The sequence below is a fragment of the Gorilla gorilla genome, chromosome 9, assembly GCF_029281585.2.
Source record: "Gorilla gorilla gorilla isolate KB3781 chromosome 9, NHGRI_mGorGor1-v2.1_pri, whole genome shotgun sequence".
NCBI classification, from domain to species: Eukaryota; Metazoa; Chordata; class Mammalia; order Primates; family Hominidae; genus Gorilla; species Gorilla gorilla.
The window spans coordinates 23,116,324-23,132,019 of record NC_073233.2 but is presented as its reverse complement, the minus strand read 5'-3'; positions in this window follow the sequence as shown (position 1 = coordinate 23,132,019).

Genomic DNA, 15,696 nt, shown 5'->3' with positions numbered 1-15,696 from the left:
CATAATTCTACTTAGGTTCTATTAGTTACAATGAAATTACATTTAAGTTACAGAGTTTTGCAGTTTCGACTACAGTTCACCTCTAATGGGTTTGACAAATGGTGATTTAGAACTATTAGCTATATTACCAAAACAAATAAGATGGCTGAATAGGTACTTTAGACTGCTAAAAGATTTCTGAAATAAGAAAGGATTGTCAATAAGAATAGTAGTTACTATATAATTTTAATTTTACTAGTTGGTGAAAGTCCAGAAAACTTTAATGAGCTAGCAACATGTCTTTTATTTCTTCACCAGAATTGTTGGCACCTGGATGGTAAATCTTCAAGTTACTGTGAAACAAGATCACAAACGAAAAAGTAACATAGGAAATACTAAAGACTGGAACATTTTATCAGATTTTACTCAGTTTCATATACAGAAGGCTATAGGTAAGGATGAAATTATACAGTGTAATAGAATGCATATATGCCACAGAAACTCAATAATGCTCCTCTTTGTTGTATTGTAAAAACAAAGATACACTATCATGAGTGAAACAATGAAATACCTCCTTCAGAATTGGGACTGTTGCATCTGCATTTTTGTTTCTGGCGCAATGCCTGCCACAGGGTAGTTAATAAATGTTTCTGAATTAATATAGGAAGGATGAAATTATATAGTACCAGAGTGGTATCTTATATGAGGCCTAGAAACTCAGCAATGTTCTTCTTTCTTGGGTAGTAAAGACAAGGAGAGGAGGCCCTGTCACTGAGAACTTTACATTTTTTTAAATTTTCCCAACATTTAGCATGTAGTGGGCAGTCACAGATGTTTGTCGAGTACGTGCTCTCAACCAGGGATAGTCATAATTGACCATAGTTAAAACTGAAGAGGAAATAAAGGCTTTGAAGATTATGCTGTGTACAAAAAATCTGCTGTTTCACTTGAGACTAAAAAAAAAATTCCTAGGGCCTTAATTACAGTTACCATTTATTAAATACCCACCATGTACCATATACTTTGCTAGGTGCTTTTTATAGGTGATTTTTAGAATTGACCTCAAAGTTTCACAATAATTTGCAAGAAGTAGGGAATTTTATAGGTAATTAAACTTAAGAAAAGTTAAATACTTGCTTAAAATAATGTAGCTAGTGAATGATTCAGTCCTTAAGTCTAATTCCAAAAGCCAGTGCACTTTCCACTGTGCCAATATAACCCAACATTAAATAAGATGCTTCATATATGTCAGGAAGTGTGCCAAGTTTGAGGAAAACCAGAGTGAATAATGCATAATCCTTTACTGCAAAGAGTTTACAGCTTGGCAGGAGAATGATTAAATGGCATCAGTAAATTACAAATAAAATGCTGTAGGAACAGTTCATTTTGGCTGAGGGAAATCGGAAAATTATTTCCCAAAAGTTTTTGAGCTAGGCCTTGAAAAAACAGTTTGGGCAGGATGGGGCATATATTCAGTGATGGTTAGTGTCCAGTGTGCTGAAACCTGATAAGCCTACAAGTATTGTATTCTGAGACAAAATTCTATAGGCTGATCAAAGCCGGGCTGTGAAAAGCCTTGAGTTTGACTCTCTCGCTATATGGGTTCAGATTAAGATAATCTCTTTCATAGATCTGTGTGACCTGTTTTCTAATACTTCTCCATTTAAATTCATTTTATGCATTCTAGGCAGATTCAGCCTCTGAAAATGGAATGTAGAGATTCTCCTGCTCAAAAACTTCTTGGAGCTCCCCATTTTATACAGAATTAAGTTGATAGAATTAAGCCTATAATTAAAATAAGAATTCAGTTCTTGAGGTCAGAATAAGGTCGATATTCTGATCTCAATAATCCATTCCAGTCTTATTTTCTACTATTATCTTTTACTTATCTTGATTAGCCCACCACAACAAAAATATGTGCTATAATAAAGGTATTGAACAAAGATACTAGTCTTGTTGACTGTTCTAGACTCTCAGCTGCTTTTGGGTAGGATCTAAGCTTAGCACCATGACATATAAACTATCACTCAATAGATATTTGTTATTTTAATATATGAATCGGTGAGGTTAGAGAGGAGCAAGTTTATGTGGTAGGATGACTTTGATTTTAGACATGTTAAAGTATTAGTAGGACACCAAGTGGAACTGTAAAGTTAGGAGAGAGCAATAAACTTAGAAATCACCCATCTAGAGGTGATGGGTCAACAAGGAGAGTAACTAAGCTTACCTAGTGAGTGCCTAGAAGAGAGATACTTGGAAAAGAACAAGAAGGAGAAGATTTAAGGATAGAATGAGGAAGAAGAGCCTGAGGTTAGAAGGTAGACATAGAACTAGAAGAAGGAGAGGTTAGTGTCATTGAAGCAAAGGGAAAAAATGTGAAAAATGCATTATTCCACTGTGGTGGACTATGAGATGAAGCCCATTTAGAAGCTGATTTTAAAGGCATAATATAAATGCAACTCTAGGGTCTAACACAGAATCTTGAAAACAAGGTATAAATAAATACATATTTGTGGTTGATGATGGTTGATGATTGGGTAACTCCCATTCTGTCCATTGGGCAGGCAGATTTGTCAGAGTGCTACTGTGATTTAAAATGTGGCACTATAAATATTAACTTGATTATTTTACACATACCTAGGAACTTAAATGAAAAAGGAATGAAAAGGGAAATGAAAAATGTATTGCTTAAAATTGCTTCAATAAAATTGTCGTTGATGTATATCTTCTTTTTTTTTTTTTGAGACAAAGTCTCGCTCTGTCACCCAGGCTAGAGTGCAGTGGCACGATCTTGGGTCACTGCAGGCTCTGCCTTCCAGGTTCATGCCATTCTCCTGCCTCAGCCTCCTGAGTAGCTGGGACTACAGGTGCCTGCCACCATGCCTGGCTAATTTTTTTGTATTTTTAGTAGAGATGGGGTTTCACTGTATTATCCAGGATGGTCTCGCTCTCCTGACCTTGTGATCCACCCGCCTCGGCCTCCCAAAGTGCTGGGATTACAGACGTGAGCCACTGCGCCCGGCCCTTTTTTTTTTTTTTATTATACTTAAAGTTCTGGGATACATGTGCAGAACATGCAGGTTTGTTACATAGGTATATACGTGCCATGATGGTTTGCTGCACCCATCAACCCATCATCTACATTAGGTATTTCTCATAATGCTATCCCTCCCCTAGCCCCCCACCCCCAACAGGCCCCGGTGTGTGATATTCCCCTCCCTGTATCCATGTGTTCTCATTGTTCAACTGCCGCTTATGAGTGGGAACATGTCGTGTTTGGTTTTTCTATTCTTGTGATGGTTTGCTGAGACTCATGGTTTCCAGCTTTATCCATGTCCCTGCAAAGGGCATGAACTCATCCTTTTTTATGACTGCATAGTATTCCATGGTGTATATGTGCCACATTTTCTTTATCCAGTCTATCATTGATGGGTATTTGGGTTGGTTCCAAGTCTTTACCATTGTGAACAGTGCTCCAGTAAACATACATGTGCATGTGTCTTTAAAGTACAGTGATTTATAATCCTTTGGGTGTATACCCAGTAATGGGATTTCTGGGCCAAATGGCATTTCTTGTTCTAGATCCTTGAGGAATTGTCACACTGTCTTCCACAATGGTTGAACTAATTCACATTCTCACCAACAGTGTAAAAGCATTCCTATTTCTCCACATTCTATCCAGCATCTGTTGTTTCTTGACTTTTTAATGATTGCCCTTCTAACTGGTGTGAGATGATTGTAGTTTTGATTTGCATTTCTCTAATGACTAGTGATGGTGAGCTTTTTCTCATATGTTTGTTGGCTGCATAAATGTCTTCTTTTGAGAAGTGTCTGTTCATATCCTTCACCCACTTTTTGATGGGGTTGTTTTTTTCTTGTAAATTTGTTTAAGTTCTGTGCAGATTCTGGATATTAGCACTTTGTCAGATGGATAGATTGCAAAAATTTACTCCCATTCTGTAGGTTGCCTGTTCACTCCAATGATAGTTTCTTTTGCTGTGCAGAAGCTCTTTAGTTTAATTAGATCCTATTTGTCAATTTTGGCTTTTGTTGCCATTGTTTTTGGTGTTTTAGTCATTAAGTCTTTGCCTGTGCTTATGTTCTGAATGGTATTGCCTAGGTTTTCATCTAGGGTTTTTATGGTTTTAGGTCTTACATGTAAGTCTTTAATCCACCTTGAGTTAATTTTTGTATACGGTGTAAGGAAGGGGTCCAGTTTCAGTTTTCTGCATGTGGCTAGCCAGTTTTCCCAAAGCCATTTAGTAAATAAGGAATCCTTTCCCCTTGTTTGTGTCAGGTTCGTCAAAGATCAGATAGTTGTAGATGTGTGATATTATTTCAGAAGCCTCTGTTCTGTTCCGTTGGTCTATATCTCTGTTTTGGTACCAGTACCATGCTGTTTTGGTTACTGTAGACTTGTAGCTTAGTTTGAAGTGAGGTATCGTGATGCCTCCAGCTTTGTTCTTTTTGCTTAGGATTGTCTGGGGTGTATGGGCTCTTTTTTGTTTCCATATGAAATGAAGTAGTTTTTTCTAATTTGTGAAGAAAGTCAATGGTAGCTTGATGGGGATAGCGTTGAATCTATAAATTAACTTGGGCAGTGTGGCCATTTTCACAATATTGATTCTGCCTATTCATAAGCATGGAATGTTTTTCCATTTATTTGTGTCCTCTCTTATTTCCTTGAGCAGTGGTTTGTAGTTCTCCTTGAAGAGGTCCTTCACATCAATTGTAAGTTGTATTCCTGGGTATTTTATTCTCTTTGTAGCAATTGTGGATGGGAGTTCACTCATGATTTGGCTCTCTATTATTGGTGTATAGGAATGCTTGTGATTTTTGTACATTGAGTTTGTGTTCTGAGACTTTGCTGAAGTTGCTTATCAGCTTAAGGAGATTTTGGGCTGAGATGTTGGCGTTTTCAAAATATGCAATCATGTTGTCTGCAAACAGAGACAATTTGACTTCCTCATTTCCTAATTGAATACCCTTTATTTCTTTCTCTTGCCTGATTGCCTTGGCCAGAACTTCCAATACTATGTTGAATAGGAGTGGTGAGAGAGGGTATCCTTGTCTTGTGCATTTCAAAGGAAATGCTTCCGGTTTTTGCCCATTCAGTATGATACTGGCTGTGGGTTTGTCATAAATAGCTCTTATTATTTTGAGATACGTTCCATCAATATCTAATTTATTGAGAGTTTTTAGTATGAAAGGGTGTTGAATTTTATCGAAGGCCTTTTCTGCATCTGCTGAGATAATCACATGGGTTTTGTCGTTGGTTCTGTGTATGCGATGGATTACATTTATTGATTTGCGTATGTTGAACCAGCCTTGCATCCCAGGATGAAGCTGACTTGATCGTGGTGAATAAGCTTTTTCATGTGCTGCTGGATTTGGTTTGCTAGTATTTTATTGAGGATTTTCACATAGATGTTCATCAGGGATATTGGCCTGAAAGTTTCTTTTTTTTGTTGTGTCTCTGCCAGGTTTTGGTATCAGGATAATGCTGAACCCATAAAGTGAGTTAGGGAGGAGTCGCTCTTTTTCTATTTGGAATAGTTTCAGAAGGAATGGTACCAGCTCCCCTTTGTATCTCTGGTAGAATTCGGCTGTGAATCTGTCTGGTCCTGGGCTTCTTTTTGTTGGTAGGCTATTAATTACTGCCTCAATTTCAGAACTTGTTATTGGTCTATTCAGGGATTCGGCTTCTTCCTGGTTTAGTCTTGGGAGGATGTATCTGTCCAGGAATTTATCCATTTCTTCTAGATTTTCTAGTTTATTTATGTAGAGGTGTTTATAGTATTCTCTGGTGGTAGTTTGTATTTCTGTGGGATCAGTGGTGATATCCCCTTTATCATTTTTTATTGTGTCTATTCGATTCTTCTCTCTTTTCTTCTTTATTAGTCTGGCTAGTGGTCTATCTGTTTTGTTGATCTTTTCAAAAAATCAGCTCCTGGATTCACTGAATTTTTTTGAAGGGTTTTTCATGTCTCTGTCTCCTTCAGTTCTTCTCTGATCTTAGTTATTTCTTGTCTTCTGCTAGCTTTTAAGTTTGCTTGCTTTTGCTTCTCTAGTTCTTTTAATTGTGATATTAGGGTGTTGATTTTAGATCTTTCCTGCTTTCTCTTGTGGGCAACTAGTGCTATAAATTTCCCTCTAAACACTGCTTTAGCTATGTCCCAGAGATTCTGGTACATTGTGTCTTTGTTCTCATTGGTTTCAAAGAACTTATTTATTTTTCCCTTAATTTCGTTATTTACCCAGTAGTCATTCAGGAGCAGGTTGTTCAGTTTCCATGTAGTTGTACGGTTTTGAGTGAGTTTCTTAATCCTGAGTTCTAATTTGACTGCACTGGGTCTGAAAGACTGTCGGTTTTTACTTCCGTTCTTTTGCTTTTGCTGAGGAGTGTTTTACTTCCAATTGTGTGGCCAATTTTAGGATAAGTGCAATGTGGTACTGAGAAGAATGTATGTTCTGTTGATTTGGGGTGGAGAGTTCTGTAGATGTCTATTAGGTCTGCTTGATCCGGAGCTGAGTTCAAGTCCTGAATATCCTTGTTAATTTTCTGTCTTGTTGATCTTTCTAATATTGACAGTGGGGTGTTAAAGTCTCCCACTATTATTGTGTGGGAGTCTAAGTCCCTTTGTAGGTCTCTAAGAACTTGCTTTATGAATCTGGGTGCTCCTGTATTGGGTGCATATGTATTTAGGATATATATATATATATATATATATATTTAGGATAGTTAGCTCTTCTTGTTGCATTGATTCCTTTACCATTATGTAATGCCCTTCTTTGTCTTTTTTGATCTTTGTTGGTTTAAGGTCTGTTTTATCAGAGACTCGGATTGCAACCCCTGCTTTTTTTCTGCTTTCCATTTGCTTGGTAAATATTCCTCTATCCCTTTATTTTGAGCCTATGTGTGTCTTTGCATGTGAGATGGGTCTCCTGAATACAGGTGGGTATTGACTCTTTATCCAATTTGCCAGTCTGTGTCTTTTAACTGGGGCATTTAGCTCATTTACATTTAAGGTTAATATTATGTGTGAATTTGATCCTGTCATTATGATGTTAGCTGTTTATTTTGCCCATTAGTTGATGCAGTTTCTTCATAGTGTCAATGGTCTTTACAATTTGGTATGTTTTTGCAGTGGCTGGTACCGGTTGTTCCTTTCCATGTTTAGTGCTTCCTTCAGGATCTCTTGTAAGGCAGGCCTGGTGGTGACAAAATCTCTCAGCATTTGCTTCTCTGTAAAGGATTTTATTTCTCCTTCACTTGTGAAGCTTAGTTTGGCTGGATATGAAATTCTAGGTGGAAAATTCTTTTCCTTAAGATTGTTGAATATTGGCCCCCACTCTCTTCTGGCTTGTAGGGTTTCTGCAGAGAGATCTGCTGTTAGTCTTATGGGCTTCCCTTTGTGGGTAACCCAGCCTTTCTCTCTGGCTGCCCTTAACATTTTTTCCTTCATTTCAACCTTGGTGAATCTGAAAATTATGTTTCTTGGGGTTGCTCTTCTCGAGGAGTATCTTTGTGGTATTCTCTGTATTTCCTGAATTTGAACGTTGGCCTGCCTTGCTAGGTTGGGGAAGTTCTCCTGGATAATATCCTGAAGTGTTTTCCAACTTGGTTCCATTCTCCCCGTCACTTTCAGGTACACCCATCAAATGTAGGTTTGGTATTTTCACATAGTCCCATATTTCTTGGAGGCTTTGTTCATTTCTTTTCATTCTTATTTCTCTAATCTTGTCTTCATGCTTTATTTCATTAAGTTGATCTTCAGTGTCTGATATCCTTTCTTCTGCTTCGTCAGTTTGGCCATTGATACTTGTGTATGCTTCATGACGTTTTCGTGCTGTGTTTTTCAGCTCCATCCATTCATTTATGTTCGTCTCTAAACTGGTTATTCTAGTTAGCAATTACTCTAACCTTTTTTCAGGGTTCTTAGCTTCCTCACAGTGGCGTAGAACATGCTCCTTTAGCTCGGAGGAGTTTATTATTACCGACCTTCTGAAACCTACTTCTGTCAGTTCATCAAACTCATTCTCCATCCAGGTTTGTTCCCATGCTGACCAGGAGTTGTGATCCTTTGGAGGAGAAGAGGTGTTCTGGTTTTTGGAATTTTCAGCATTTTTGTACTGGTTTTTCCTAATCTTTGTGGATTTATCTGCCTTTTGTCTTTGATGTTGGTGACCTTCGGATTGGGTTTCTGTGTGGACGTCGTTTCCATTGATGTTGATGCTATTCCTTTGTGTTTGTTAGTTTTCCTTCTAACAGTCAGGCCCCTCTGCTGCAGGTCTGCTGGTATTTGCTGGAGGTCCACTCCAGACCCTGTTTGCCTGGCTATCACTGGCAGAGAATGCAGAACAGCAAAGGCTTTTGCCTGATCCTTCCTCTGGAAGCTTCATCCCAGAGGGGCACCTGCCAGATGCCAGTCAGAGCTGTCCTGTGTGGGGTGTCTGTTGAGCCCTGCTAGGAGCTGTCTCCCAGTCAAGAGGCACTGGGGTCAGGGACCCACTTGAGGAGGCAGTCTGTCCCTTAGCAGAGCTGGAGTGCTATGCTGGGGGTCTCTCAGAGCCAGCAGGCAGGAACGTTTAAGTCTGCTGCAGCTGTGCCCACAGGTGCCCCTTCCCCCAGGTGTTCTGTCCCAGGGAGATGGGAATTTTATCTATAAGCCCCTCACTGGGGCTGCTGCCTTTCTTTTAGAAATGCCCCGCCCAGAGTGGAGGAATCAAGAGAGGCAGTCTGGCTACAGTGGCTTTGCGGTGCTGAGGTGGGCTCCACCCAGATGTATATCTTCTGTTCTGGCCACAAAGTCTATGTATATATAAAGCAGCAATATTCCAATTGGTATTGTCAAAAAGAACCTATGAGTTTAAATTAGTGGGTAATGATCCTTTTTAAAAAAGAAAATTCAAATAATAAACACTGATCCAGAGCATATGAAGTTGAAAAAAATTAAAAAAGAGAATTTGAATAAAATTTCTCCTAACATTCCTGTGTTGTTCTTGTCAATTATAAAAGTAATATGTCTCTGGATGTGGTGTCTCATGCCTGTAATCGCAGCATTTTGGGAGGCCGAGGTGGGCAGATTCTTTGAGGTAAGGAATTCGAGACCAGCCTGGCCAAGATGGTGAAACCCCATCTCTACTAAAAATACAGAAAAAAAAAATTTGCTGGGTGTTGTGGCACGTGCCTGTAATCCCAGCTACTCAGGAGGCTGAGGCACAAAAATTGCTTGATCCTGGGAGGTCAAGCCTTCTGTGAGCTGAGATCACACCATTGCATTCCAGCCTGGTCAGCACAGCGAGATTCCATCTCAAAAAAAAAAAAGAAGAAAGTGATATTTCAGTATGAGGCTGGCTAAATAAATTATGTTACATCCATACAGTGGAATACTGTGTAGCCATTGAAAAGAAAGATGAAGCTCTGTAGGTACTGATATGGGGCAGTCTTGAAAAAAAAAAAAAAAAAGCAAGGTGAATATAGCATATAAAGTGAAGTACATATATTAAATTGTGTCTGTATTAAAAAGATGGAAAATAATCAATGTATATTCATGACATATTTCCCCAAAAATATCCAAGAAACCGATCACAGTTGTAGACTCCATGGTTGGAGTAGTGGTAGATGGGGGTTAGGTGTACTGGTAGCAAGGAGGTTTTTCACCATGCTTTTTCTGTCTTTTGAACTTTGAATTATCTGAATATATTAACTAAAAATTTAACTGTAAGTTAATATACAAGTAAGTAAAATTGGATTTTAAAAAAGTCAGGGTCACAAAGATAAGCAGACTCACACAAAAATAAAATCATTCGTTGGAAAAGACATGGAAAATAAAAATACAAAAAGGAAATAAAATCACGTAGTAATGCCATAGTTCTGAGGTTATCACGGTTAATATCTAAGCATAATTCCTTCTAGTATCTTTATTCTAGTGATTTTGAGGATATTACATTTTGGTCTTAATACTTTGTTTTCAATGGTTATATTTTAGTTTTTGCTCTAATCAACAGTAAAGCAATATCTGAGTGTCTCATCAGTCCCCATATTTGTGAATAATTTAGAACCTTTACTTTTGCCCTGTTCTTCCCTCCCTGACTTCCAGGATAATATAATTTAGAGTTTTAAATATAGATTATTGTTATTGCATAAATTGTTATATCACATGTATTTTCCATCAATAATAATATCTTGGCATGTACCTTTAGGCTTTTTAAATAATAGCTTTACTGAGGTAAAATTTACATACTATATAATTCACCTGTTTAAAGTATACAATTAAGTGTTTTTTAATGTAGTCACAGAGTTGTGCAACCATCACTATTGATTGTATTTATTTATTTATTTTTGAGACAGAGTCTCACTCTGTCACCCAAGCTGGAGTGCAGTGGCATGATCTCAGCTCACTGCAACCTCTGCCTCCTGGGTTCAAGCGATTCTTGTGCCTCAGCCTCCTGCGTAGCTGGGTAGCTGGGATTACAGGCATGCACCACCACACCCAGCTGATCTTTGTATTTTTAGTACAGATGGGTTTTCACCATGTTGGCCAGGCTGGTCTTGAACTCCCAACCTCAAGTAATCCTCCCGTCTTGGCCTCCCAAAGTACTGGGATTATAGACGTGAATCACCATGCCCAGCCATCACTGTTGGTGTTATAACATTTTCATCACCCTCAAAAGAAATTTTATACCTGAGGTAGATATTAGAAGAACCTGAAGTAGACCTTTTCCCAGCTGAGGTTTAAATTTAACTCTGAGTTTTAAGACAGTTCAAATAGAAAGGGAGGTATTGTTTTTGGTGGTCATTAACTAAACAATTTAAAACAATTAACTTTATATTTAACATTCATGTTTCAAAAATCTAAAATTAGTACAGAATAAGAAGTTATTCTAAGGTTGTGCTGAAAATTCTAATTTTTTAAAAAGTTCATCTATTAGTAATACTATAACATCTATAAATAAAAAACACTTAATTTTCCTAACATTTCAATTAATTGAAATTTAGTTGACTTAAATCCTTAGCTAACTGAATTTTTCTTTCTTCATCCAAATGAGGAAAAATAGAGAGAGAAAAAAAGAAACTCTGCACCTGTTAGCCATCCCTCCTCCTTGTTTTCCTCTCATCACCCCCAACCCCAGGCAACCACTAATCTACTTCCTATCTCTCTATATTTGCCTCTTCTAGCCATTTCATATAAATGGAATCATACAATATGTGGTCTTTTGTGACTGGTTCCTTTCACTTAGCATTTTTTTTCTTTTTTTTTAAGACAGGGTCTCACTCTGTCACTCAGGCTGGAGTGCAGTGGCTTGATCTCTGCTCACTGCAACCTCTGTCTCAGCCTCCTCAGTAGCTGGGACTATAGGTGCGCACCACCACACCCAGCTAATTTTTGTATTTTTTTGTAGAGGAAAGGTTTCACCATGTTGTCCACACTGGTGTCTAACTCCTGGGTTCGAGGGATCCACCCACTTTGGCCTTCCAAAGTGTTGGGATTATGGGCATGAGCCACTGCGCCCAGCCACTTGGCATGTTTTTAAGGTTCACTTATATTGTTGAATGTATTAGTACTTCATTCCTTTTTATGGCTGAATAAGATTCCATTGTATGGATATACTGTATTTTGTTTGTCCATTCATCAGTTATAGGCATTTGGGTTGTTTCTACTTTTTTCTATTATGAATAATGCTGCAATGAACATTTGTGTAGAAGAGATTTTGTGTGACTTTGTTTCCAGTTCTTGTGGGTATATGTCTAGGAGTGGAATTGCTGGATCATATGGTTACACTATATTTAACTTTTTGAGGAACTGTCAGACTGTTTTCCAAAGTGGCTGTACCATTTTACATTCCCACCAGCAGTGTATAAAGAGTTCAGTTTCTCCACATCATTGCCAACATTTGTCATCTTTTTTATTATAAACATCCTAGTGGGTGTGAAGTTACCTTCAGTGTTGAAACTACGTTTGAGTAGTTTTATGACAAAAGATGAGATGTGCAAAACACCAAGTATACTAATGAATATATATATACACACATGCACTAAAGTCTAGAGAGGAAGAGATAAAATCTTATTAATTTGCAGCAATGGTTCCCAAACGTTAATGGGCATTGGAATCACCTGAAAGATGTTTTGTTTAAGCCTAGATTGCTGAGCCCTACCCCAGAGTTTCTGATTTAGTAGGTCTCTGATGAGTTCCAAAATTTACATTTCTTACAAATTCTCAGATGTTGCTGCTGCTGGTCTGAGGACCACATTTTATTGTCCCTCTTTTTTTTTAAAGCATACAGTCATTCTGAATGAAGACCACATTTTTAGAACCACCAACTTGACAAACATGTTGGTAATGCTTATTTTGTGCCCAGTTTGTTCCTTACATATGCTTTACATTTGTTACATACTATTATTATCCCGTTTTACAGATCAGGAAACTGAGGCAGAGTAGAAGTAGTGGAGCTGATGGCCTAGTCTGGCTCTAAGTGTTTATGCTGTTAATCACTATGTTATGCTGCTACACAGAGTTAATTCACATATGGTATACATGTTTATTGAGTGAAAACTTGCAAATAATCAATTTTCTGCAAATTTGGGATGCTTACCTCCAAGAAAGGAGACTTATTCTCTTTCAAGACAACAGTCTAAAAATCCAAGTATTCCCTCAATGTGCTTGTGTGTATCAATTAACTAATTAGTTATTATGTTCAGTAATTTAAAAATTACTTATATGTTTAAGGCCCAGTTTTATGTAATATAGTACAAATGTGAATTATAATTTGTATACAAACTAGTGTTGTTGAATCAGTGGTTCTGAGACTTCAGAGAGTCACAGAAATTCTTTGGGCATCAAGTTTCTTCATCTGACTATGCTTCTGTGATTTGGATTTAGTTGTTCCATTGTAAAATTCAAATAACGACAATCATTTCTTAGTTGAGAGGGGAAAGGGGAAAAATTGAGAGGATGGACTTTTCTTTCTTTTTTATTTTTTGAGTTGGAGTCTCTCTCTGTCACTCAGGCTGGAGTGCAGTGGCTGTCTTGACTCACTGCAACTTCTGCCTCCCAGGTTCAAGTAGCTGGGATCACAGGCCCCCACCACCACGCCGGGCTAATTTTTGTATTTTTAGTAGAGATGGGGTTTCACCATGTTGGCCAGGCTGGTCTCCAACTCCTGGCCTCAAGTGATCTGCCCGCCTCAGCTTCCCAAAGTGCTAGGATTACAGGTGTGAGCTATTGCGCCTGGCTGTAGATGGACTTTTCTCAGTTTTTTTTTTCTTTTTCTTTTAACTTTCAGTTTAGGTTTGGGGGTACATGTGAAGGTTTGTTACATAGGTAAACACATGCCACAGAAGTTTGTTGCACATATTATCTCATCACCCAGGTATTAAACCCAGTATCCAATAGTTATCTTCTCGGCTCCTCTTGCTCCTCCCACCTTCCCCCTCCGCAAGAAGCCCCCAGTGTCTGTTGTTTCCTTCTTTGTGTTCATAAGTTCTTATCATTTAGATGCCTCTTATAAGTGAAAACATGTGGTATTTGGTTTTCTGTTGCTGCGTTAGTTTGCTAAGGATAATGGCCTTCAGCTCTATCCATATTCCTGCAGAAGACATGATCTCATCCTTTTTTATGACTGCATAGTATTCCATGGTGTATATGTACTATATTTTCTTTATCCAGTCTATAATTGATGGACAATTAGGTTGATTTCATGTCTTTGCTACTGTGAATAGTGCTGCAATGAACATTTGTGTGTGTGTCTTATGGTAGAGTGATTTATATTCCTTTGGGTATATACCCAGTAATGGGATTCCTGGATTGAATGGTAGTTCTCCTTTTAGCTCTTTGAGGAATTGCCATACTGCTTTTCACAATGGTTGATCTAATTTACACTCCCACCAGCAGTGTGTGGGTGTTCCCTTTTCTCTGCAACTGTGCCAGCATCTGTTGTTTTTTACTTTTTAATAACGGCCATTTTGACTGGTGTGAGATGGTATCTCTTTGCGGTTTTGATGTGTATTTCTCTAATGATAGTGACATTGAGCTTTTTTCCATATGCTCATTGGCTGCATGTATGTTTTCTTTTCAGAAGTGTCATTTCATGTCCTTTGCCTTTTTTTTGAGACAGAGTTTCACTTTGTTGCCCAGGCTGGAGTGCAGTGGTGTGATCTTGGCTCACTGCAGCCTCTGCCTCTTGGGTTCAAGTGATTCTCCTGTATCAGCCTCCCAAGTGGCTGGGATTAAAGGCATGTGCTACCACACCCAGCTAATTTTTGTATTTTTGTAGAGACAAGGTCTCACCATGTTGGCCAGGCTGGTCTTGAACTCCTGACATCAAATGATCCGCCTGCCTCGGCCTCCTAAGTGCTGAGATTACAGGTGTGAACCACTGCACCCGGCCCATTGCCCACTTTTTAATGGGGTTGTTTATTTCTCTCTTGTAAATTTGTTTAATTTATTTAAGTTCCTTATAGATGCTGGATATTAGACCTTTGTCAGATGCTAGACCTTTGTCAGATGCATAGTTTGCAAGTACTTTCTCCCATTCTGTAGGTTGTCTACTTATTCTATTGATATAGTTTTTTTTGCTGTGTAGAATTTCTTAAGTTTATTATAGTTTTGCTTTTGTCGTGATGGTTTTTGGTGTCTTTGTCATGAAATCTTTGCCCATTCTTATGTCCAGGATGGTATTGCCTAGGTTGTCTTTCAGGGTTTTTATAGTTTTTAGTTTTACATTTAAGTCTTTAATCCATCTTAAGTTGATTTTTGTGTAAGGAAGGGGTCCAGCTTCCATCTTCTGCATATGACTAACCAGTTATCCCAGAACCATTTATTGAATAGGGAGTCTTTTCCCCGTTGTTTGTTTTTGTCAGCTGTGTCAAAGGTCAGATGGTTGTAGATGTGCAGCCTTATTTCTGGGCTCTATTCTGTTCCATTTGTCTGTGCAATTTTCTGTATTATTCCATTATCACAGTGCTATAAAGAACTCCCTAAAAGTGGGTAATTAATGAAGAAAAGAGGTTTAATTGACTCACAGTTCTGCAGGCTATACTAGAGGCATGGCTGGGGAGGCCTCAGGAAACTTACAATCATGGTGAAAGGTGAAGGGGAAGCAGTCAAGTCTTCACATGGCTGGCAGGAAAGAGAGAGAGAGAGAGAGAGAGGAGAGAGAGAGAGAGAGAGAGAGAGAAGCATTGCCTGCATGGAACAGGAAGTTAGAGAGCTCAGGGAGGCTAGAGAAAGACCCACCCATTGCAGTGACACTGAATCAAAATTCAGGCGGCTGCTTGTCAGTTGTGAAGGGATCTTTTCCAGCAGATCCATCAGCTCTCAAGTTTCCCCCTTGGGGGAGAAAAAAAGTTCCCCATGTCCCATGATCTTGTACATACCTAATCCTATCACCCATAGCCATCAGCAAAGAGTGCAAGGCAGATTAATCCAAAGAGAATAGCGGTTCACATTCCATAGTGCCAAATCCATTTTTAACCAATGTAGACTTTTCTGAGTGGGGCCTCTAACCCCCTAAATCTTAGGAAGGACTCTAAGCTTCCTAAGTTGGGCCTTGAACCTAAGTTTAATCAAGCGTCCTTGCCTTTTATTAAGAGGGGCCTTTGACTTTCTCTATCTTAGGAGAGATTGTCCTAAGTTGGGCCTCAGGCCCATTCATGTCCTTCACCTGGGTAAAATGTACCCCACTACTTACCCAAAGTTGGCCAATTGGTGCTAC